This window comes from Mauremys mutica, chromosome 2 (genome assembly GCF_020497125.1).
Source record: "Mauremys mutica isolate MM-2020 ecotype Southern chromosome 2, ASM2049712v1, whole genome shotgun sequence".
NCBI lineage: Eukaryota > Metazoa > Chordata > Testudines > Geoemydidae > Mauremys > Mauremys mutica.
This window is the reverse complement of record NC_059073.1, coordinates 182,007,407-182,032,931: the sequence shown is the minus strand read 5'-3', so window position 1 is coordinate 182,032,931 and position 25,525 is coordinate 182,007,407. Positions and strand designations below refer to the sequence as shown.

The following is a 25,525-nucleotide window of genomic DNA, read 5'->3' as shown; positions in this document are numbered from 1 at the left end:
CAGCAAGTTCACAGATGAAACTAAGCTGTGGGGAGAGGTAGATATGCTGGAGGGTAGGGATAGGGTTCAGAGTGACCTAGACAAATTGGAGGATTGGGCCAAATAAATCTGATGAGGTTCAACAAGGACAAGTGCAGAGTCCTGCATTTAGGACGGAAGAATCCCATGCACCACTACTTGCTGGGGACTGACTGGCTAAGCAGCAGTTTTGCAGAAAAGGACCTGGGGATTACAGTGGATGAGAAGCTGGATATGACTCAGCAGTGTGCCCTTGTTGCCAAGAAAGCTAACGGCATATTGGGCTGCAGTAGTAGGAGCATTGCCAGCAGACCAAGGGAAGTGATTATTCCCCTCTTTTCGGCACTGGTGAGGCCACATTTGGAGTATTGTGTCCAGTTTTGGGCCCCACACTACAAGAAGGATGTGGACAAATTGGAGAGAGTCCAGCAGAGGGCAATGAAAATGATCAGGGGGCTGGAGCACATGACTTACGAGAAGAGGCTGAGGGAACTGGGCTTGTTTAGTCTGCAGAAGAGAAGAGTGAGGGGGGATTTGATAGTAGCATTCAACTACCTGAAGGGGGATTCCAAAGAGGATGTAGCTCGGCTGTTCTCAGTAGTGGCAGATGACAGAACAAGGAGCAATGGTCTCAAGTTGCAGTGGGGGGAGGTCTAGGTTGGATATTAGGAGAAACTATTTCACTAGGAGGGTGGTGAAACACTGGAATGGGTTACCTAGGGAGGTGGTGGAATCTCCATCCTTAGAGGTTTTTAAGGCCTGGCTTGACAAAGCCCTGGCTGGGATGATTTAGTTGGTGTTTGTCCTGCTTTGAGCCGGGGATTGGACTAGATGACCTCCTGAGGTCTCTTCCAACCGTAATCTTCTATGATTCTATGACTAGAGCCAATTTTTGCCACTGAGTGGTTCTTGGGATCCAGGAACTTGTGTTTGGCTGAGAGTTCTGAAAGAAGGGATCACTTTGTTCTAGGACTGGTGTAAACAGTGTAAATAAAACAAGTTGTGCTAAGAATATATCCAGACTCTATGTCACTGATTTCTCCTCCACTGGGAAGCCAGCCTGCAAGGCCATGAACATCTGCTGCCACTCAGGCTGTGTCTATACTTACAACAGCATGTAGAGTACAGGCACTACACATATAGCTGCACACCGCAGTGAAAGGCTCCGGCGACTTCTCACTCCCTCCATGCTGCCAGAGGCTTTCACTGAGGTGGGGAAACGATCCAACAGTGGTGAGGAAGCAGGATGCACACTGCTAAAAATAACTGTGTAGAAGTGGGAGATACTGCTTCAGGATGTAGAGAGCCCATGCAGGGTACATATTCTCGAGTTCAGGCATGTAGAGCACTCTACTTACCTAACCCATACCTCATTGTCTACACTGCTGTTTACACCCATGCCAGGTGGGAGTGCAATGCTTGTATTCTACACGCCAGTGTGAGTGTAAATGTACCTTCAGTGGAAGGGCGACAATATCGTAGTGTGCTCTTACATAGACTCTTCACTACATTATACTAACTAATGTGGTACTGTAGATTATAGTAAGTGACATTTGTCAATATGATGGAATATTCAAACAAACGCTGTAGACTCCACAAAAATGCTTTAGTTTTACTGTAGTACATTTTCTACAGTAAATTATTTTGAGTCATCATTTATTTCCTCATTTAAATGTTTTAATAAAAACATTTATTTTATGATTTCTGTATAATGGAAATTTGCTCTGTGATGTGACACACAAGGATATATGTTTATGCCAGTAAGGGTCAATATCGATGATTGAATACAATAACAATGTCAGGCTGTATAAGTATAAATGAAGATTAAATTTAAGAATGCGAGGTATTCTTAGCAGCATCTATAATTATATTACTTCTGCTATCTGCATACAAAACAAAAGTGTTCTCCACTTCAAATCTCATTGAAGCTTCTTGAACATTACTACAGAGGGGGGAAAACTGGTAAATGATTCAATGCATAATTAAAGGTTTCACATTTAATCCTGACACTTAAGTGATTTATGGTTTCCATTATTTTGTCTAAGTAATACACATTTTTTAGTGTTTGTTCTTTCTTTCATTATTGTTAATGTCTGTAATCTTACAGTAAGGAAATGTATCACAAAGAGAGGTTTTCTATCCCCAGCTCCTGCTTAGAGGGAGAATTAAATCAAAATACTGCATGCTGCCCGATGAAGTCAATGGGAGAGTGGTGTGCTGAGTGCTTGCAGTACTGGGCCACAAATGTTTCACTTAGAATAAATATGAGGAAGAGGTGAATTCTCAACTTCTTTGCAGTTATATACTCTAGGGCCTATGTGTGCTCCTTTTGGAGTCGATCACAAAGTTCCTATTGGCATCAGTGGTACAAGACTGCCTTTAATTAGGAAACAAGATGTTCTTCTTTTATAGAATCATTTAACATGATCATACCAGATCAGACTAGTTAGCTGTCTAGTCTGTATTCTGTTTCTTAGAGTAGTCAGCTCCACATGCCTCAGAAGAAGCAGCTGGAAATCATGCAGTGAATATTCATGGAATAACCTGCTTAATGGGAAAGTTTCTTCATAACCTCCAGCAAACACTGGTGGGAATATATCCTGAAGCAGGAAGGTTTGTATCCTTTCTTTTTCATCAGACTATAATTATGGATACTTATAAATATCTCATCTTATTTCTGAACCCCATAGAACTCTTGGTTTCAGTGACATCCTGTGGCAATAAGTTCCACAGGTTAACCAGGCATTGTTAAAGTTATTGTGCCTGATTTATCTTCTCAATATAGTTTGTATAATGTTATCATATTCTCTCTTTTCATCTACTCTCTAAACAAAGCAGTCCCAATATTTTTAATCTCTCTCCATATATATGTGTTTCATTGCCTCTAATTTTTTTAAATCTTTGAATCTGTCACAGTGTGACTGGCCCTTTAGAGGGGAGATGGCACCACCTGTGACATACTACACTTGCCTCCTCAGCTGGAGAAAATGGTTTGTGTGACTCAGTCAGGCCTCTTGGATAGATAAAGGAGAGGCCTGAGTAGTGAGATATGGGATGGATGGGTGGATTTCAGCAGAGGCCTTGAGAAGGCTGCTGAAGGCAGAATCCTCCTGAAGGAGACCCCGAGACACCAGAGAAAGATTGCAGCTAAGTTGGGCTGGGAATGACTTGCCAATGGAGGGAAAGACTCCATACAGAAGGGCCTGGGAAGGGCTTAATGGAGAGTGGGGAAGGATAAATATGTGAACTTCGTTTTGAATGGTCTGTGGTGAACCAGGGTATTAACTGGTTAAGAGTAATGCCAGTATGGAGATTAAGGAGCCCTGAGGAGAGGGAACTGAGGGTGGGATGCCTGTAGGACCACCCAGTACAGAAACCTTTCTTTGTTTGTTATATTGTCTTTAGATAGGGAGACGAGGGAACACACTATTCCAGGCTGGTGGAGACCATTATTTATACAATGGCATCATAATATTTTCAGTAGTTTTAATCTATTCAGTCTGTATCTTAACATATGGTTTGGGGCACTGCTGCACACTGAGCAGAAATTTCCATTGAACTGTCCACAATGAAGCCTTGGTCTTTTTAGCTGGATGCTTACAGTTAATTTACAATCCAGTAATGTGTATGAGTACTTCAATGTATTTCTTCTAATGTGCAATACTTTGCACTTTCCAATGCTGAATTTTATCTGCCTTTGTATTGCCCATTCACCTACGCTAGGTAGGGGGTCCGTCCTTCTAAAGTTCCTGATGACAAAATTAGTCAAGGTTATTTGCTCGTTGCTGCTCACTCTCTCCTCCAACTTAATAACAAACGTGGGAAACAATACTAGTCCTCGTACAGAATCTTGTTGCACCCTCCTGTAAACTTTTTGCTATATGGAAAACTGACCAATTATTCCCATTCTTTGTTTTGCTGTATCAAGAGTACAAGATGTAAATGCAATATCGGCTGCATTTTTGGGATGGGGCACAGGGGGAAGACTAGGAAAAGCTATAAAAACAGTGTTTCTGAATCTTCAACCCGTACTCACTCACATGAATAATTGCACTGGCTTCAGTAGGATTACCTGTAGGAGCAAGGTTTTCAGAATTAGGCCCAGATTTTCAAAAGAAGAGGTCAAATTCTGAAGCTATCAACCTTTCACCCTGTGCAACTCCCACTGGAGCCAGTGGAAAGACATGTTAAATCATATTATTTTTCCCTTTTTGAAGGTGTTTCCAATACTTCAAGGAAATAAAGAATAAAAAAGAGATTATGTTAATAGAAGTTTATAACGTATAGAACTGATCTGATTCAAGAGAGCAGCTTTCAAAGGATCTGTGCTGTGGTCTGGTAACCATAATATTTAGACTTGCCTAAATATGTACACCTCTACCCCGATATAACGCTGTCCTCGGGAGCCAAAAAATCTTACCGCGTTATAGGTGAAACCGCGTTATATCAAACTTGCTTTGATCCACTGGAGTGTGCAACACCCCCCCCGGAGCACTGCTTTATCACGTTATATCTGAATTTGTGTTCTATTGGGTTGCATTATATCGGGGTAGAGGTGTACTTAGGAGTGACTAAATTGCATTTAGGAATTGTCATACTTATAAGCAGGCATATTTTGATATGTGCATTGCTTTCCTTTGGAACTATTTCAATTTATCAGGCAAATCTTTTATTTTCACAGTAGACTGGAACAGCTTTTTCTGAGCCACAGAAGCCTAGCATGTTAATTCATTTTAGTTTCAGAATTACTGCTCTTCTAGTCTTTATGATCTAACAAGTGTTAGCAAGTCTTAGGCCAAACTCTCTACAGTTATAAATTGGTGCAGTTCCGTAGAAGTCAACAGCACCATGCCAGTTTACACTGGGAGAGAATTTGGCTCATAATCAAGAAACAGATCAAGTCTACTTAAGTCTAAGACCATGTCTATACTAGAGACCTTACAGCAACACAGCTGTCCTGATGCAGCTGTGCTGCTGTAAGGTCTCCCATGTAGCCACTCTATGCCGACAGGAGAGAGCTCTCCCATAGACATAATTAATCCATCTCCCAACGAGCAGTGGGAGAGCGTCTCCCACCGACATAGTGCTGTCTACACCAGTGCTTCTGTGTTGCTCAGGGTTGTTTTTTTTTCACATCCCTGAGCGACATGAGTTATACCGACAAAAGTGCTAGTGTAGACAGTCTCAACCTATTACATAAGAACATAAGAGCAGCCATACTGGGTCAGACCAAAGGTCTATCTAGCCCATTATCCTGTCTTCAAACAGTAGCCAGTGCCAGGTGCCCCAAAGGGAATGAATAGAACGATCCATCCCCTGTCGCCCATTCCCAGTTTCTGGCAAACAGAGGCTAGGGACACCATCCCTGCCCATCCTGGCTAATAGCCATTGATGGACCTACCCTCCATGAACTTATCTAGTTCTTTTTTTTAACCCTGTTATAATCTTGGCCTTCACAACATCCTCTGGCAAAGAGTTCCACAGACTGACTGTGTGTTGTGTGAACAAATACTTCCTTTTGCTTGTTTTAAACCTGCTGCCTATTAATTTCATTTGGTGACCCCCTAGTTCTTGCATTATGAGAAGGAGTGAATAACACTTCCTTATTTACTTTCTCCACACTAGTCATGATTTTATAGACCTCTATCATATCCCCCCTTAGTCATCTCTTTTCCAAGCTGAAAAGTCCCAGTCTTATCAAACTCTCCTCATACAGAATGTCCATAATCATTTTTGTTGCCTTTTTGTGAATCTTTTCCAATTCCAATATATCTTTTTTTGAGATGAAGCAACCACATCTTCATGCAGTATTCAAGATGTGGGCGTACCATGGATTTTTTGACTGCCACTGCACACTGAGTGAATATTTTCAGAGAACTATTCACAATGACTCAATGACTTTTATGACTCATATAAGACTGCAAATTCTTTGGGGCAGGGACTTTCTTTTACCATATGTCTGTACAGCATTTAGTTTAATGGGGCTTTGAATTGGGAGGGACACCTAGGGTGCTGTACTGCAACATAAATAACAACATTTTAAATTTGATTTAAAAAAAAATCTCTTCCTGGACTGGAAAACCATTTGCCAAGTTTCTGCCCAGTGTGGACGTTTACAGCAGAGTTATACTAGAAATCCCTAAGAATAGGAGTTTATAATGGTATCCTAGCAGCCTAAATGGTAGCCCTGTTGAGACATGTTCATGGGGGAATGGACCTTTGCTATTTTTCTCATAGTACCTCTCCTTGCCTTTTTGGTTTGTCATATCTCTGTGACATTAAAGCCATTTACTCAGGAAAATGTGGGTTATAACCTCTTGCTATAAATCACTGGGGAAAATGGCTATGAAGGAAATTGTTCTTGTTTTCTAAAATGTCTATATTCAATAATGGGGGGAACAAACACGGCTATAGAAAGTACAAATTGATTTAAAGAGAAGCATTTGCTCCGAGATATTTTTTGAAACATTTTATAACTCTTGTTTGCTGCAGCAGTTAATATTTCCATCATAGGAAAATCAAACCAAACAAGGCCCATGGAACTGCATGAGAGCAGGTTGTGGGGTTGTGAACATGAAAGTACCTATAGCACCTTTTCCATCTCTGTGCACTTTAGAAATATTATTTAAATATGGTACATGGTAACGGAAATAGGAAGTACTGTATCCATTTTGCAGATGGGTAAACAGAGAGAATAAGTAGTGTAGGTCTTGATCCATTGACTCTAATGGGGCTCTGTGTGGGCACAAAGGTCATGGTACTTCCTGCTAGTATCCACTGCCATTTCAAGTGCATGAGGTCTTCCATATTGAGGACCAGAGGTGCATAGAAGTGGGGTTATCTTTGATCCATTTCAGTCCCTTTTGCTCTGTTACCATCCCCCAACCTCCCTGCTAGCTACAGTCTATCTTCCCACTCCTGTGAACCTCCTGAAGTACAGAGGAAGGAAATATTCTTCTCAAGAACCTTAGGAGCAAAGCGATGTGTATTCTGCAGCAGCAGCTGGTCCTAGAATCTGTGGCCCATCGTTTCTGCAGCATTCTGATGTATCATTCTGGAGTTTCTGTAACAGAATGAGGTACATTAAAACAGAGTTGTTTATAGAAAGAAATATAGACATAAATAGTACAATCAGTAGAATAGCCCTTGGTTTTTAGCTTGATATTAATATTGATTTATTGTATGCTGCCCCCAGCTTTTCTGTGTGCTGCAGATTTTTGTAGCAAAAACATATGATTAAGTTGTAGAAGTGGAGGAGCATTAAGCTATTTGGTAACAAGGTAAGGGGCTACTGGGGTTTTTGGTATCTAGGAACTCAGTGGAGGTTATTTAGCGGGTTTGCACTAAAGCAATTTGGTACTACACGAGGGATGCATTTTCTCTTTCTGTTTTTCTTTTGCATAGGAGTTGAGGTTGCTAAGAGCGGGGAGAAAGCTTCGATTTCTCATTCCCCAGAAACCAGTGACAAATAGCTGCCCTCCTCTTATTATATGGCATTACATCCCTCATGATGAATGAGCACACTGGTTTGATATTTCTGCTAGATTGATCACTGGTGAAATATTTAACAATATGTATATGTAAGTTGCTGCCATTATGCTTCAGAATTAACATTTCCCTGAGATGAAGGGAAGACATGTTGTCAGAGATATTGTTTCAATCAGAGAACATTGTATACAGCTCAATTTTTAAAGGCATCCTTGTAATCATAAGTGATAAAGATTTATTTGTTGTTAAAAATGAAAGCATAAATTATGGGCACAATTATGTTGCACATTTAAAAGATCAAATAAGTAGCCATTGACACAACAGCATAATTGATTTGTACTTGGGAGTCTGCATAACGTATTTGTTATAGGTGGTTCAGAGGACTGAAATGTTTGGCAGCCATTGTACTAGGGCTCACTCCCTCCTCTGGAACAACAGCTTTGGGCAGTATGGGGGGAAGGGTGGTTGAAGAGACTGGGAGCACTTGTTAAGGGTGGAGGAACAGAGACAATTCTGGCAGAGTAGATGGGAAACAGGTGAATGGAGGGAGAGAAGAAATCAGAAAACTTATGTAGGGAAGAAGAGCAGAGATTGCTAGATCTAGAGGAGAGCAATGGAGTCTTGATTTGTGATGGGGGATTTTGATGGAGGGAGGAATGAGAGAGAAGATTGTGGGGGTGGGAAAGTGGGCTTTGGAAGAAAAGAGGCTGAGGAGAGTTGGAAGGGAACAGGATTTGGGAGTGGGAGGAGAGACTAGGGACCAGAAGAAAAGAGGGAGCTGGAGAAGCAGGAAAAGGGACTAGCTGGGTTGCAGAAGGAAGAAGAATCGGTTTGGGGAGATTTGAGAGGACTAAGAAGAGTTGGGAATGGAGCAGCCATTAGAGAATGAGGGGGGCAGAGAGGCTGAGGAAATCTGTGGGTATGGAGAACAGAGCAATGAAGAAGATTTGAGGGAGAAGAGGGGAAATTAGGGACAGTGAGGTGATTTTGTGGCAAAGGAAAGAATGGAGAGGGATAGATGACAGAGTGGAGATACCTCCCTTGAATGTGGTGCGGGGAAGGGGAGTGAGGGAGGAAGTCTGAGGGAAATTTAGAAAGGATCGAGGACAGACTGGGTTTATGAGAGGGAGGAGAAAGAGATCTTTGTAGATTTGGAGTGCTAAGAAAATACTGCTTCTGGGAAGGTGTATAGGAGCACAGAGAAGGCCAACATACTCTGAGCAGCATCCAAGTAAGTCATGGAAGCTACTTCACTGTCAGGCTGCATTGGTAGATGGGTGAAGAAAGCCCTCAGAGCACTGGTCTGGACAATCACTGGCTCAAGTCAGTATGCCCTCACCTCATTAAAGTTCTCTCCAAATTCTGCAAAAGTTAAATTGTGACTCAAATTAGTTTTATAGGGCTCCCCTTTAGAATCTTGAGATTTCTCAAGTCAGCAAATTGAACGCTAAAGCCATGTAAATAGCGTTCTAACTTTTTGCCTTTCCTTTTCCCCAGCATCCTTCTGGCGGCCATCCCTCAGCCATCACTGGGAATTCTACATTCACCCAGCTCACTTATACATGCATTAAACTTATTGATCTGCAGAGGAGCTCTGGCGTCAGGCTGTCTGTGGCCTGTATTTAGCTGTTGGAGAGGAAAAGCTTTTATTTCTCCCAAGGAACAAAACGAAGAAACATTAGCTAGGTTTCAAATCATTGTGGAAGGTGGAGGGCAGGGGAAGCTAATAATAACTGCTGTGTTACAAGTAGAGGGGAATATTTAGTTAGCAACAGCAGTAATTCTACTTCCTTTTATCATCTGAAGACTCTTTAAATGATGGTTATGTAAAAACTCTTTGTTCACCTTATTATCTAGATCCACAAAATGCTCAACATATTTTGAGTGGTGCATTATTCATTCTTTTCCTTGTATATCCCATTCCTCCGTCCCAATGTAATTCCCTTGATATCACTACAGTCATTATTTGTAGGTTCTAGACTACTATCCAGCTTTGATGGATTCTGTAAGGTCACTTAAATCCCCCCCTCTTACTCCTTCTGTAACCCACTTGGGTTCATTTCTTAGCTCCATTAGTTTTCTGATGCAGAACCAATGGCAAGGGGGGATACTTACTGTCCCCTTGTAACAGTGACTCAGAGACAGAAACTGCCTCCCAAAGTTCTGTCATTAGAGCTCTGGGATTTTTGGCTCCAATTTGCCAGGGCAAGCAAAACTCCCCCCCCCCAGCACCCCCTCCACCCACACACCTTTCTGGAAGTAGCCAATGGAGGACTGGGAAAGTCACCAGGATTCTTCTAATCCTATTAAAAAGCTGAGGACTCTTCCCAAGAAGAGGCACCCCTGGTGTTCAGAAGGTGTGATAGTGTAACACCAACAGACCCCGGTTGTTGGCAGGCAGGACTGAACCTAGGGCCTCTGGAGCTTAGTGCATGAGCCTCTACCATGAGCTAAAAGTCAACTGGCTGTTAGCTAAGGCTGTAGAGGAAACTAACTAACTCTCTCTCTCTCAGTGGTCTCGGTGCCACTAAATGTGACAGAACACCACACCCAGGAGGCATATGGGTTACAACAGCAAACAGGGTTCTTAGCAAGAGTGCTTAAATCACCTTTTGTAAATACTGCAAGGCAGGCCCTGCTGTTGACACAGGGGACCCAGAAACCCCATATATCAGTGGTTCTCAACCAGAGGCCTCGGGCCTCCTGGAGAGCTGTGAGCAGGTTTCAGAGGGGCTGCCAGGCAGGGCCAGCATTAAATTTGCTGAGGCCCAGGGCCCAAAGCCAGAGTCCCTCCGCATGGGGCTGAAGCCCAGGGCCCTGAGCCCCACCTCCCAGGGCTGAACCTGAAGCTTGAGAAATGTAGCTTTGCATGGACACCTATGACATTGGGCCCCAGGGAATTGCCCTGTTTGCTACCCCCAGCTTTTATATGCAGAAAACCTGTTGTGGCACAGGTGGGCTGTAGAGTTTTTATAAAATGTTGGAGGGGGTCAGAAAGAAAAATGTTGAGAACCCTTGCTTTATATTGCTGCAAGGAGCATGGCGAAAACCCCAGGCTAAAGACAAGACCCTCAAGAAAGAGAGGAGAGGCCCTTATTGGGGCAGAGGAAGTGATCTGAGTAACACCTGACTGCAGGTTACTTAGACTTGGCTTCTACCCACACAAAAAATGATTGTGTTTTCTGTTGGATTTCTGCTGTGTGCTATTTGTGCACCTTACAGTCTTGCCAAACCCCACTGTTCAAAAATCATTAAACAGCCCCTCACCCAAATCATTATATGCTTAAAAATAATAAATATTCTATGATTTTTTCCCCTTTGTCTTCTTGGTTTTGAGCCTTTAAAGTTCATGCTCTTCTGAACTCAGAAATGCAGGAAAAAACTTCTAATTACAAAGCTGAGATTCTCATGTAATCAGATAAATCCAGAATCAGGGGCTTGTTTAAAAAAAGAAAGAGAGAGAAAATAAAGAAAACCACCACCAAATTCCATTGTGATACTCACAATGGAACTGCAAGAGCTGGCCACACTGATCCTATCTCCTCCCTTATCACTAGAGTCCCTGACCTACAGTAATAGCCTTTGCTGTCTAGCTGGCAGTCAATATTTGTGCACTTGAGATGAGACTCTCTCCATCCCTCCCCGCTGAATACTCAGCATTTTTTGCTGAGCTCTCATTTGTGTTAGGAGCTAGCCCCAGGTGTAACTATTCAGTGAAGGGTGCTGGTGTGGCTCCTTATAGTTTCAGTGTATTTTCACTGTGCTTATTTATCAAGCCTTTTTCTACATATTTTTATTTTCAGTATGTTTGTTCCCATGTTAGTTTATACAAAGACACCTCAAGGAGGAGTTCATTCACACTTTCTTTGTGTTCAGTCTCTACTTTGTGTGTGGCTCACTGGCTCCTTGGATGATAAGCACTGAGCTTTCATCAATGTAAGTAGATACCCTGGTGTAGTGAGTCGGTGTGGCTCCCCTCCTGCCTGCCAACCCCCCATTGGGCGGAGCTTCCACCACCAGTCCCCGCCCCCTGGAAGTCAAGGGGCGGGGCAGGAAGTAGAAAAGGAGGGCACCAGAGCTCAGTCAGACGGCAGCTGCCGCCGCGAGCAGACGTGCTGGCGGGAGCTCCTGGCTGGGAGCCCTCCTCGGCCCGAGGCATCTGCCCTGCCTGGCCGGAGCTTCCCTGGGCCTGTTTGAACTGCTGTTGCCCAGCCCCTGCTCCAGAGGGCCTGGGCCTGTTTGAACTGCTGTTGCCCAGCCCCTGCTCCGGAGGGCCTGGGCCTGTTTGAACTGCTGTTGCCCAGCCCCTGCTCCGGAGGGCCTGGGCCGTCTAACGTTGTTCCCTGTCACTCCTACAGACTAGCAGGAGATAAGAAGTGAGTCGGTGTGGCTCCCCTCCTGCTCGCTGGAGGGTCGAGCCCCGACCAATGGATTACACCTGGGTTTTCCTGTAAAGTTTCAGTGAGGCTCCTGCACTCATGGTAGCACAGGTGGCAACACTTCACATTCTAAATGCTAGCACTTGATTACCCTCCTGGAAAGCCCCTTTCAGGCTCCAGTAGACTCTGTCAGTCTCATTCCTGAAGTCTGTGGACTACTGCCTAGAAAATGGTGCTTGTACCTAGAATGTGGTGAGTGGTATTCCTTTGCTTCTTTCAATATGGTAGCTGTTCCAGAGCTAGGCTTCTTGCCCTTGCTGTGGAAGCATGTCAGGAGTTGGGAAAGCTTACTCTGCTGGTGAAATAAAGCCCTCCTTGTAAATGTCATCTGGGTATGATTTCCAGCTAGTGCATTGTGATTAGCTATCAGAATTCTGCAAAACTCATTGTTTTTCAGAATGCAGCATTTTACTAGCGTGACTTATTTTCATTACCCTATTGCTCTGAAATGCAATATTGTATAGCTCCTACAAGCAGGTACCGCTGGAGTGAATCTAAACTTTAGTTTGAGCTGTATAAGTAAGGTCTGAGAGTCAGATCCTGCCCTCCCTGTGGCAGTGTGCTAGAGAGGGAATATGTAGCTTCTTCATTGCACAGCAACAGGGCAATTGCAGTTTAGTGCTAAGGTAATAGCTGGTACAAGAGACTAAGGAGAGTCAGGGAGAGCAAAGGTATTTTGAGGTGCATCTGGTGGATGTTATGGAGAGAAAGGAGAGAGATGTCATGGGAAATAGAAAGGGACAGACTAAGGGATTTGAGAGAAGGAGGAAGAGAGATTGGGAGCATGGGCATGCCCTCAATTATGCAAATGTCAGCATTGGTATTTCTTATGGAGGATAGGTTCATCAATAGCTATTAGCCAGGATGGGCAGGGATGCGAAACCATACTCTGAAGCATCCTTAGCCTCTGTTTGCCAGAAGCTGGGAATGGGCGATAGGGGATAAATAACCTGGTAATTACCTGTTCTGTTTGCTCCCCCTGAAGCACCTGGCATTGGCCACTGTAAGAAGACAGGATACTGGTCTAGATGGACCATTGTTCTGACCCAGTATGGCTGTTCTTATGTACTACAGTGATGATCTGTTATTTAGCAGGAACTGCTAGTTATGCTTATCAAAGAAGATAGAGATAAAATTCATTAAGTCTGTTGGTGCACAACTTGCATTTCAAGGGCTTTCCCTGTTTTCAGTATATTTTTGGAGGACTAGCATTTTGATGAGATGAAACTTCTTGCGTGTCTCAGGTAGGCTGAGCAAATCCAAGCTTTTCAGCAGAGCCAGCTGCTAGTGGAGGAAGCTTTTCAAAGGCTCATTCTGCACCTAAGTCTGCAAAGCTCATTTAAGGATTTAGCTTTCTCCAAGATGCAACTGCAGAATTCCATTCCTTGCAAGTTTGAAAGCCACTGATTGGCTCTCAGACAAGATACTCTTTTCAACTACTTAAATCTATTAAACATCAGAGAGGGCAGTGGGATTGTATTTGCTGCTGTTGCCAGGGAGGCCCTCACAGACAGCTGAAAACATTTTCATGACTAGCTTCAGTGGGATTACATTCTTCAATTTCTGATCTACTAATAAATGTTGAAAGAATATCAGTGTGAATGTTGAATGAATCAAGAATCTTCAAGATGTATTTGTGCAGTGATGCTCAGACATTTCAGGGTGGTCTGTCCCTTTAAGAGAACAGGGTAGCAGCCAGCCCTGTTGTGGAGAGGAACTGGTCAGTTAGTTGCTGGGAATCATCTGACCAAGTCTGATGATTCTCACCTGGGGGCTATGAGTAGGACAGGGCTGAGAAAACACTCTGCTGTAACAGCGGCAGAGGACTGCAAGGGGATAAGAGGCCCCTTGAGCACCCTTAGGCTGGATGGAGTCTTTACAAAAGGGCTATGAACTGATCTATGTGTGTGGCTGGTTATTTTCCCCCATGCTGGTGATTGAGTCCATCAGCCTATAGGGGCGAAAATGTTCAAATTATTTGTAGACCAGTTTTCAACCCGAAACTGAAGCCAAAGGTAAGTTAGTTGATTAACTTGTAATGCCCTGAGACAACCCTCCTCCTCTTGTGAAGGAAGCATACTGAATTTCTATAAAGGCTTGCTGAGTGACAGATCCAGTGGGGTGACTCATGGAAGGTGCATGAAGGGCCAAGTGCCCTGCCAGCAGGTCAAGTGCCCCAGCAGCTGGCCTAGGTGAGGAGAGGTAGGGGCGGGGTGGGGCCAGAGCCAGAAGGGAAGAGGTGGGGTCAGAGCCTCTTCCAGCCACACTGCCTGGTGCAGTGCAGTGGCTGACTGGGAGAGCGCCTGGCTGTGGCAGCAACAGGCTGCCCCTGCCCAGGCTCAGGTTCTAGGGGCAGTGGTTGAGTGAGCCAGAGGCCCCCCCCCCCCCCGGCATGTTCAGAGTCGGCTTCTGTCCCCAGAAGTCGAGCCTGGGCAGGGAGCGGGCTGCCGCTTGAGAGTGCAAGGGCCCTGGGCTGGGGGCGAGGAGGAGTCAAGGGGGGAGATTGCGTGTTCTTCCCTTGAGTTGGTGCCCCATTTGTGTCCTCCCATGAGTCGCCCTGCTGTTTGTACTGTCCTCTTTGCAAGTACTGCATGTTTGAAGATGCTTGTCACTTATGAATCTGAATATGGGAGAACACTGCAGCTGTCTAACCCATTCAGACAGTATTGTATGATGCATATAGTCAGATAGCTGGACATCAGAAAGTGGGGGTCAGCAAACCGGTGCCAATTGGTACACTCTGAGGACTGCAGGGGAAGATGTATTTTGTCTTTCTCATTAAAATCCCACACTGTTAATATATGTACCTGTACATACCTAGTAGCCACAGCCATCACGCTCCTGACAAGCTGCTAATGTGTGGTCCTGGGTGCTGCAAAGACTGAGAAAAGACAACAAAAGGAGTGGTTTAAGCAGTATAGTAACAAAACAGCATCTCTAACAACATGCAGGAAGTGGTGAGAGAGAGGTTAAGTGACTTGCCCAAAGTGTTAGAAAGCTCTGAAAATACTCTTCCAAGAATCATAATGTTATGAATTCAAGGTCCAATATCTTGAGACTTACAGGGCTAGAAGAAGCAACTAGTTTGTACTGTTGGAATTTGGGAATTCTGGTTTGGTAGCCCTGATGAAACCTAAGATATTGGTCTTTAAATGTATCACTAGTAGAGCTGACTTAATAATTGATTTCCCAGTTTATTTTGTGAAGGTGAAGGGCAAATCCTTTGTTTTAGGTCAAATCAAAACTACTCTTCCCCCCCCCCCCAAAAATTGTTTGGGGTCAAATGAAATGGGGCGTGTGTGTGTATGTATGTATGTATATATATAAAATAAAACCAATTTGGAACCAGTCATTTCAAATTTAAAAAATGGAAACATTTTTGTTTTTCTTTAATTTTTTTTCAAAACAAACCATTTGGCAAATGCAACATAAATTTGCAAAGCATGTTGTTGTTAGCAAATCTGTGCAGTTTTTTTTGTTTTTGTTTTTGTTTTCTGTTTTTTTAAGAGAGGGGAAGTGTTCATTGAAAATTTTCACTCAGCTCTAATCACTGGTCCAGGCTGAACATTGCCCATCCTGAGCTTGAGTGTAGTAAAATTTGGGGACGTAGTAAAATTCCATGTTTGGGGGGGGGAAAGGAGAAAACATTTTTGTGGACTGTTTGTTTAAATTGCATCTGCATGAAGCTGCTCAGGTGTCTGGAATGTTAGAATTGTTGAGGGGCTGGGTTAGTGGCTAGCTAGAGTGTAGGTGATGAGGGTCAAGATTCATGGTAAATGCAGTGTATCACATGGATCTGGAATGTAGCATACAGTTAACACCACCTCATTGTGGGGGAGGGGGTGTGTGCATGCGTAATCTGTCATGAATAGAGAGACCCAAAGCAGAAAATACGTACAGAGAACAGAAATACAGTAGAACACTGTTAGAGGTATTGGTTAAACACTGATTGTATTTTTTTGAGAGAAAGCGTATGAAAGCCCTCCTCTCTGCTGCATCTTCGCATGTAATGATCTGCTAAAACATAAAAAGCAGTGTATAGTGCAGGAGTCAGCAACCTTTCAGGAGTGGTGTGCCAAGTCTTCATTTATTCACTCTGATTTAAGGTTTCATGTGCCAGTAATACATTTTAATGTCTTTAGAAGGTCTCTTTCTATAAGTCTATAATATATAACTAAACTATTGTTGTATGTAAAGTAAATAAGGATTTTAAAATAAAATGCAGAGCCCCCTGTACCGGTGGCCAGGAACCAGGCAGTGTGAGTGCCACTGAAAATCAGCTCACATGCCATAGCTTGCCTACCCCTGGTGTAGTGTGTATTCTGCTGCTTTAAAGCCTACAATACTGCATCAGATCATGTGCTTTTTCAACTAAATGCAGAGTCAAACAGCTGGGGCTGAACTGAGATGTGATTGTAAGGGAATGTCACTCCACTGATGTTTTTCAGTGGAGCTAAATCTGCTTACCCAAGTTTGAATTTGGTCCTTAAACTATAAAAGAAGACAGTCCTCGGTAGACGTACATGACTTCATTCCCAAGGATTGTGGTCAGTCAGATTTGCAAAGTATATGTATTTGAGATAACATACTTTGTTCCCTTAAGAATGTGCTCATGAAAATGTTTCCATATACAGCATGCACCTTTGTATGAAAGCTCAGTATTTTTCTTCTGATATATATATATTTTTTGTGTGTGTGGTATTTCAACTGAGAATGAGGGTATTACAAATTTTTGGAAGGGTGCAGACTCCATGGAGGGAGAGTAGTTGTTTAGTGTAACACAGGAGCCTATAACTCAGTCATGGTCTGAAATTAAGAACAGAACATCAGGAAGAATTTTCTGACAATGAGATGTATTGGGTAATTGAACTAACTCACCAACTGATAGAAACAGCATAGCTTGCCCTATTCAAAAATGTACTTGGTATATACACACACACCCCCTAAACTGCAGGCTTTACTATGCAGACATAGTACAATCCTAATTATCTGATAATCTCTTAGATTTAGGACACCCAAGCCTAATCATGACATCTGCTTTTCACTTTAAACCTGCAATGGTCAGAGAGACCATCCTGGCTTCCCTGGGTCTGGCCTCCTTTGTAGCTTTTCTCCTGCCTTGTTTGGGAGACCCTGAAGCACCTTAACTTCAGTTGCACAGAACTTGGAAGCAGAGCTCACACAATCTGTTGTGCAGCTTAGTCCTGCAAAGACCAGTTTCAGTTGAAACTCTGATCATCATCTCCAGCCATCAGATAATCAAGAGTTTTGATTAACTAGAGTTCAGATAACTAAAGTTTTGTTTTCATTTCATACATACGATTAAAATCAAGGAGGCCGTGGAAGTGTGAAGAAGGATGCTGTGTCACAGTACAGGAATGCTGCAATCAAGGCCAGCTTTAGGCCAATTCACCCGATTCCCTGGAATCGGGCCCGGCGCCTTAGAGGGGCCCCACGCCGGCACCTTTTTAATTTTTACTCACCCAGTGGTGCTCCGGGTCTTCAGCGGCATTTCGGCAGCAGGCCCTTCACTCACTCCAGGTCTTCAGCAGCATTTCGGCGGTGGGTTCTTGAGTGCCGCCGAAGACCCGGAGTGAGTGAAGGACCCGCCGCCAAAGACCCAGACCGCCACCGGTGACAGAGCCGGCTCTAACATTTTTGCCGTCACACGCCCCCTCCCCCGATGATCACGCCGCCCGAGCACCGTGCCGCTGAAGCCTCCACCCCAGCCGGGTGCCGCGCCGCCCAAGTCCTCACCCCCCCCAGCACGGCGCCACGCCTCCCAAGCCCCGCCTCCCCCCAGCGCGGCCTGGCCGAACCAAAAAAAACCAAAACCAAACCCCGAGTGCCGCCCCGTCCCAAGGTGCCGCCCCAAGCACGTGCTTGGTAGGCTGGTGTCCAGAGCTGGCCCTGACAGGTGAGTACAAATCCGACCCCACACTTGCTAAAGCCGGCCCTGGCTGCAATCTGTCTTTCTTCTTTCTCTAATCCTGGCTGTCATCTGACTTCTGTCTGTTTGTCTCTCTTCCTGTAGTGCTGCTCCCAAGCTGCCCGTTCTGCTCTTAGTCTGAATGATTCTCCTGTATATACAGAGGAGAGAGCAGATCACTGATTTTAAAAACAGGGCGGGACTAGGGGGCACCATGCTGGGTTTTGGGACAGTAGATTAGCAAAGCACTATGAAGTCCAATAGAGCTAAGAAAAAATGCAGGGAACGTGAGTGCTTTGTTTCTTGTCCCATTTGAAGATACAAACAACTGTTCCAAAGAACCTCTCGTTGAAAGGGTGAGAGGGGAGATTTTACTTAGCACCTAAAGTAGTATTTAGACTCATAAAAAAAAAAAATTTAAACATGAAGCAGAAAGGAGTTAATCTATGAATGTAAAAAGCAAGTGTAATAGTTAAGGGGGAAAAAAATTAATCTGGGCATCTCAGGTATCCTATAACCTTGCTCTTAATGTAAGATCAATTTGTGTAATGGACTAAATGGATGTAGAATTACCGGGCCTGATTCACCCCTGTGGAGTTCCAGTTTTACATTCCTGTAACTCCATTGATTCCAACAGAATTGTGCTTGTTTAAAACTAGAGTAAGCAAATGGCGAGTCAGGCCTAGTTTGTCTACAAAGGGGGCAGGATAACAAGAATTTAAGAGGTGTTAAATTTTTGCTCTTCAATATCGAGAGTGACACTTAAGTGGTTTAGAAAGTGATTTAGAAAATGCAATCTGCACATCAGTCAAGCATAGCATGAGTGCCTTGTTTAAAGGATCATTAGATAATGACTAGCAAGAGAGAAATTACGAAGTACTATGCATGAACTGTCTAGATAAGGTATGCATTTTGTTATGACATTTGACAGACCCAAACCAGTGGGGTACAGGAGTCTGGTCCTATTAGTATCCAGGAAGTGGGCGGGCGAAGCCCGCCCACTGCTAAAGGACCTCCCCCCAGCCTAAGGGGAGGATCCACAGGTCCGGGACACTAACTAATTACGTGGGACAACCAATGAAAAAAAAAACAGGAGCGGGAGTGAGGTCATAGGGCTAAACGAAGGGAACCAGATGGGGACACCGAGCAGAGAACCCCGGACAACGCCCACCGCTCCTCGAAGGCGTCAAGGGAGCCAGTGGACGCCGCCCAGAGGAACTCTGCCCGGATGCGTGAGCGGACGGAGGAACGGAAATAGGCCCCACAGTCACAGGAAATCCTGTCGGCCAACCTCCTCTCCCTGGTTTTATAGATGGCCAGTTTGGCCAGGGCTAAGAGGAGGTTGACAAGGAGATCCCGCGACTTCGTGGGGCCACGGATGGGGAGTGCATAGATAAACAGGTGAGGGGAAAAGTGCAACCAAAAACGCAATAGGAGATCCAAGAGGAGCCGGAACAGGGGCTGCAACCTGGCGCACTCTAAATAAACATGCGCCAGGGTCTCCTTCACGTCGCAAAAGGGGCAGGTGTTGGGGACGGGTAAACCGCGCCAAGTACACGCCCGTGCTCACGGCCCCGTGAAGGAGCCGCCAACTGACATCCCCAGCGGGCCTCGGGACTAGGGCAGAATACAGGCTGGCCCACCGGGGCTCCTCACCCTCGAAAGGTGGCAGGAGGTCCCGCCATTTCGTATCGGGGCGGGACGCGAGGGTGAGGTAGTGAAGCGTGTGGAGCACGAGCGCATACAGATGTTTTCTTGGCGCGGTCAGGAACAGAACCGGCTGCAGAGCAGGCAGCCGGCTCGCCGTGAAAGGGCGAGGGGGGTCGATTGGGTCCACGGGGCAGGGGCCCGATAAAAAGATCCACGGGGCCCGGGGTGGAAGGTGGGCGGGGCGTGCCCTCTCGCAGGACCTGGTCGAGGTAAACCCGAGCAGCGGGCAGTAAAGCGGCCTTCACCTCCTGAAGTACGCGCCGGGGAGTACGAGGGCTGGAGAGCCCCATGCGCTGAGCGAGCGTCAGGGGATCCAGCCAGTCTCGCCGGTCGTAGTCCAGGAGGTCTCCGACCCTGGTGACTCCTGCCAAGACCAGCCTCTGGCGCACCGCGGGGGACTCCGCCACCTGCACACGGAGCTGGGGGTTGTGTAGCAGGGGCTCCGCGAGGAGATCAACCCCCACGGTGGCCGCCACGGACCTGGTCGTTGAAAAGAGCTTCCAGGTCCGGAGGAGGTCTTGGTAGAAGACCGGCAGCCCAGAGAGGTCTCGCGGAAGACCTCTCGGATGGAGATAAAAGAGCTGCCGGTCGTATCGGAGCCCTCGGAAGCAGCGGAGGAAGGTGTGCGCCAATACGCTCCACGCTGGACTACCCACACCATACAGGAGCCTCTGCAGGGCCTGGAGGCGGAAGACGTGGACCTAAGTGCGCAGGCACTTCAGGCCCTGCCCCCCCTTCTCCAGGGGCAGGTGGAGGACCCCTGCAGAGACCCAGTGCGTTCCTGGCCAGAAGAACTCCAGAACCGCCGTCCGGAGGTTGGCCAGGAAATCCGGGGCCGGGACCAGGGTGTTGAGCCGGTACCAGAGCATGGACAGGACTAATTGATTCAGCACCAGCGCCCTCCCTCGAAGAGAGAGGCACCGGAGTAGTCCTGTCCATTTCCGGAGCCGCGCCCTCACCCCGCCCTCTAAACCATGCCAGTTCTCCGGCGGAGACGGATGCGTGGCAGAAAGGTAAACGCCGAGATAGAGCAGTGGACCCGCGCTCCACCGGATGGCCTGAAGCGCGGGTGGGAGGGAGCTCGCCTGCCACCCGGCCCCTACCACCAGGCCAGAGCTCTTGACCCAGTTGACCCGGGCGGAAGAGGCCGCCGAATAAATGGCCTGGCAAGCCTCCACCCGCGCCAAGTCGCCCGGGTCCTGGACCACGAAGAGCACATCGTCGGCATACGCCAACAGGACCAGCTGCAGCTCCGGCTCCCGGAGCACCAACCCCGTCAGCCTCCGACGGAGGAGACAGAGGAAGGGCTCGATCGCCAGAGCGTACAGCTGACCCGAGAGGGGACACCCCTGCCGTACTCCTCGCCCGAAGCTGACCGGCTCGGTCAGGGTCCAGTTGAGCCTGACCAGACACTCCGCGGAAGCGTACAGCACCTGGAGAAAACCCACAAACTGGGGTCTGAAGCCAAACGCTTGCAGAGTGCCCAGGAGATACCCGTGGTCCACCCTGTCGAACGCCTTCTCCTGATCCAGGGACAAGAGGGCGAACGACAGACCATCCCTACACCCTAATTCCAGAAGGTCCCGGACCAGATACAGATTATCAAAGATCGTGCGGCCCGGGACGGTGTAGGTCTGGTCTGGGTGGACCATGTCCGCCAGCACGGACCCTAGCCGCATCGAGATGGCCTTCGCAACGATTTTGTAGTCCGTGCTGAGGAGCGAGATGGGACGCCAATTCCGTAAATCGCGGAGGTCCCCCCTCTTCGGCAATAAGGCGAGCACGGCTCGCCTGCACGAGAGAGGGAGGTCCCCGCCCTGCAAAGACTCGGCCCAGACGGTGACTAGGTCTGGGCCGAGGACGTCCCAGAAGACGCGGTAGAACTCCACGGTCAGCCCGTCCATGCCCGGAGATTTATTGGTGGGCATGCGACGGAGGGCTTCCGAGAACTCGGCCAGAGTGAGAGGCAGCTCTAGCCGGTCCCGGTCGCCCGCACTGACCGTCGGGAGTCCGTCCCAGAGCACTCTGCAAGCGTCAGGATCGGTCGGATCCGGGGAGAAAAGAGCCGCGTAGAAGGCCCTGGCCCTCCCGCATATCTCCGCCGGATCCGTGAGGGGGGTGCCGTCCTCCGTTAGGAGGCAGGTGACGTGCTTTTTGGCCCCCCTCCTTTTCTCCAGGGCGTAGAAGAAGCGGGAGCCGCGATCCATCTCCCGAAGGAGGCGGATGCGGGATCGAACAAAGGCACCCTGGGCTCGATGATCCTCGAGGGCCCGGAGCTCCTCCCGCTTTTCCCGGCACGCTCCGCAGAGGGATGGATCCTCGGGGTTGGAGGCCAGACGCCTCTCCAGCTTCAAAACCTCCCGTACCAACCGCTCTATCGCCACATCCCTCCGTCGGCTGGCGCCCCGGGTGTAGTTGCGGCAGAAGAGCCGGGCGCGCACCTTCCCCAGGTCCCACCATCGCCGCGCCGAAGGAAAGGCACGCCTCTGCCCTCGCCAGGCCAGCCAGAACTCCCGGAAGGACGCCACGAAGCCCGCATCCTCCAGCAAACTATTATTAAAATGCCAATAGGCCGGCCCCGGCCTCTCCGCGCAGAGAGAGGCTGTCACGGTGGCAAGGTGGTGATCCGAAAAGGGGGCCGGCCGAACGCTGGAGGAGTGGGCTCGTGAAAGGTGGAAACGTGACAGGTAAATGCGGTCCAGCCGGGAGTGGCGCAACCGATGGGCCTCCACCCGGATGAAGGTGAACGTCGAGACGTCATCCGGGTGGTGGTCGCGCCAGACATCCACCAGGAAGTGCCGTTCGACCTCCCGGAGGACGTCCGCGGCGGCCGGGCACTGCTCGGTCCCCGAGCGGTCCCGTTCCTCGAGGGTGGTGTTAAAGTCCCCACCCAGGACCAGGCACTCACGAGGATCCAGAGAGCCGAGGAAGGCGGACGCCTGCTGATAAAAACGGAACCTCTCCAGGCCCGATGTCGGGGCGTAGACGTTGACGAGATTAACCACAAGCCCCTCCATGCGGACCCGGAGGTGCAGCAGGCGGCCCGGCACAGCCTCGGCGACCCCCGGCACCTCGGGCCGTAGGTCGGGGGAGAACAGGGTCGCCACTCCTGCCGAGCGAACTGAGAGGTGGCTAAAGTAGACCCTGTCCCCCCACTCCAGCCGCCAGCTAGCTTCAGCAGCCGGATCCGTATGGGTCTCCTGCAGGAAAACCACAGAGTACCCCCCGTCCCGAAGGAAGGAGAGCACCTGACTCCTGCGGAGACCCATCCTACAGCCCCGGGCGTTCAAAGTGGCAAAGATGATCGGTGCCATGAGGAGTGCTGGGGGGGATCCTCGCCGGCAGACACGCCCACGGCCTCCGTCGGGCCGCGCAGCAATCCGTGACCAAACCCATAGGTGTGCAGAGAGTCACGGAAGAAGCAGACCCCCCGGTAGGCCGCGGCGGATGAGGGCCTTTGCGGCCCGGAGGATCAGGTGGAAATCCCCCCACCGCTGGAGCGCAAGATGGACTTTGTTACGGGAGCCACGGACGTCCTCAAGGAACTCCCACAGCTCCTCCCTCCGCGCATGGGGGGGGCGGGGTAACGGATCGATGACCGTCCCCCAGCGGGGCCCCCGTCACAGCCCCTGGCCCACCGAGGCGGGCAGGCAGGGGGCAGACCCTCGACGTGGCGTCCGATGGGCCGACGCCACGCTGTCCGCCCCGTTCCCCAGTTCAACAGGGGGCGGCGGAAGGAGAACAGCAGCCCCTGATGGGTCAGGGCAGGGAAAAACAACTAAGGCCGCGCCCTGGGGAGTATCCCCAGGGGCGGCAATGGCATCACGGGAGGTGGAGGGGACAAGGGTGGGGCCAGGGGTTGGTTGGCCCACACCCAAGAGGGACACCCCCTGGGAATCGGGTCCGGGTAGCGGGGCACCGGCCGTCGCCTCAATGGGCTCGGCGGCTGTCAGTGAGGTGCCACCTGCAGCCGGGCTGATGGAAGATCCCAGGGGACCCTCGGAGGCGGGAGCAGAAGCATCAGTCAGGAGTAGGGAACCCGGGGACAGGGGGACCATAGTGAGGTTGCTCAGATCGAGGCCCGTTTGCAAAGGGTCGTCCTCCCCCTGTGTAACTGGGGTCAGACCCAGGGCCTCGATCTCCTCATAGATGGAGGGGAGATCGCCGTCCGCCACCCCGGGGCCCTCCCCGCCAACACCCGAAGCGACGCCCACCTCAGCGCTCGCGGGAGCTTCGGATGGTAAGGGGGCAAGAGGGGCTCCCTCGGGGGCTCTCTCGGGAAGGGACCCCGGAGGAGGGGCAGCGTCACCGTCCGGTGCTGCCACGTCGTCCCCAGCTGGCACCACAAAACGGGCATCGTCAGGGGGCAAGGCGGAAGGCTCGTCATCAGAGACCCCCTTCCTGCTCTTCCGGGGGGTCTCCAAATCCGAAAGACGTAATGGGGCCTGAGCCTTCCGCTTGCCCCGCTTCCCCTGCACTAAGGACCAGCCCTCCATGGCATCATCCGGGGGCTGGCTAACAGGGGTCGGGTCTGGGGGCAAGGGCAATGGCTCAGAGAGTCGGGGAAGCAATGGAGGGGCAACAGGAACGAGGGAGGAGTCTCCCTGGGGCGGGCCCTCTCCCACGCCCGGCGTTATCTCCGCCGCACCCTCTTCCACAGCAGTGGACTGAGAAGGAGGAGGGGCAGCTTCAGATGCCGGGCAGCCAGAGGCACTGGTGGTGACAGGGCCGGCGCCTTGCCGGGGCTCGGGGGTCCCGGACGCTCCTCCGTGCCGGGCCAAGGGGCAGTCCCTCCGGACGTGCCCCATCGCCCGGCAGAGGTAGCACCGGGCCTCCCCCGTTGAGTAATGCACCCGGTAGCGGGCTCCCTGGTAGGGGACCACAAAGGACCCCTCGAGCGCCTCTCCGTCACGCGCCGCCGGCGGCAGTTGAAGCTGCACTTGCCGGCGGAACGAGAGGATGTGACGGAGGGTGGGGTCCTTGCAGCCCAACGGGAGAGGGCTGATGACGGAGATAGGGCGCCCCAGGGCAGAAAGGGTGGGCAGCAGGGCGGCATTGGGCAGGAAGGGAGGGACGGAGGTCAGGATCAAGCGGACCCCCAGGTCTTCCAAGGGCTCAAGGGGCACGAACACGCCCCCCACCGCCAGACCCGTCTCTACCGCCTCCTGGGCGGCAGCCTCCGACTCCAGGAAGAAGACTACCTTCCCGTACATCTTGGAGGCCGCCATGATGGCCGTGGGCCCCACCACCCTCGCCAACGCCCGCACGTAGATCTCCACGTGGGGCGAGGCGGACACCAGGAGGCAACGGACGCTGTGCTTCCTGGTCAAGGTGGGGAAGGGGCCCCGGCCGCTATAGATGGAAGCGGAAGCGGCGGTCGGAGGAGCAGCGGCAGGCGGGGGGGCCGCCATCACCTGGGCATACGCCCTGGGGGCTGGGGGAGGGACACCCGCGGAGCTGGTAGAGGGAACAGCGGGGAGGGATGCTGCGGCCAGTAGTGGGGCCACGGCAGCGGGGGGAGGCCCCGCCATGGAGGGCTTGGTCTTTTTAGCTGGGCCCTTACCCTTCTTCCCACCCCGACCTTTCCCACTGGCTGGGGGGGCTCCCCCCGAATCAGAAGGGGCGAGGGACGTGGCAGCAGCGGACGTCTCCCCGGTACTCGCCGCTGCTGGGGAGCAATCGAGGACCCAGGGGCGGGAGGGTGGCAGGTTACCGACCCAGAGGGGAATTCCGGCTCCTCTAGTTGCACTAGGGGATCGGGGGCTAACAGCATAGGGGGGTGCAGTGAACAAGGGCAAACTCAAATGGGGGAAGAGCACAAGCGCATGGAAGGGGGCATGGGCGCACGAGGGGAGGGGCTAAACAGGGCTGGGGAAGCACAGGGAGGGGGGAAAGTTGAGCTAGGAGCGGGGCAGAGGGACCACGGGGCTAGCTGCAGGGC

The 25,525-nt window shown here is 49.5% G+C and overlaps 1 protein-coding gene across 3 annotated transcripts in view; it reads left to right on the top strand.

The window, feature by feature from the left end:
* The window catches only part of LOC123362924 (poly(rC)-binding protein 3-like), a 752,406-nt gene that overhangs the window by 144,695 nt on the left and 582,186 nt on the right, over positions 1-25,525 (top strand). The window contains exon 1 of one of the 3 annotated variants that reach the window (XM_045003483.1): positions 12,052-12,137. The exons of 1 other annotated variant lie outside the window; for it this stretch is intronic. The gene's annotated coding sequence lies outside the window, so the exon portion shown is untranslated. Of the gene's footprint in view, positions 1-12,051; positions 12,138-25,525 lie in introns of those variants that run through there. One more of the 3 variants, XM_045003476.1, reaches the window with a different exon arrangement.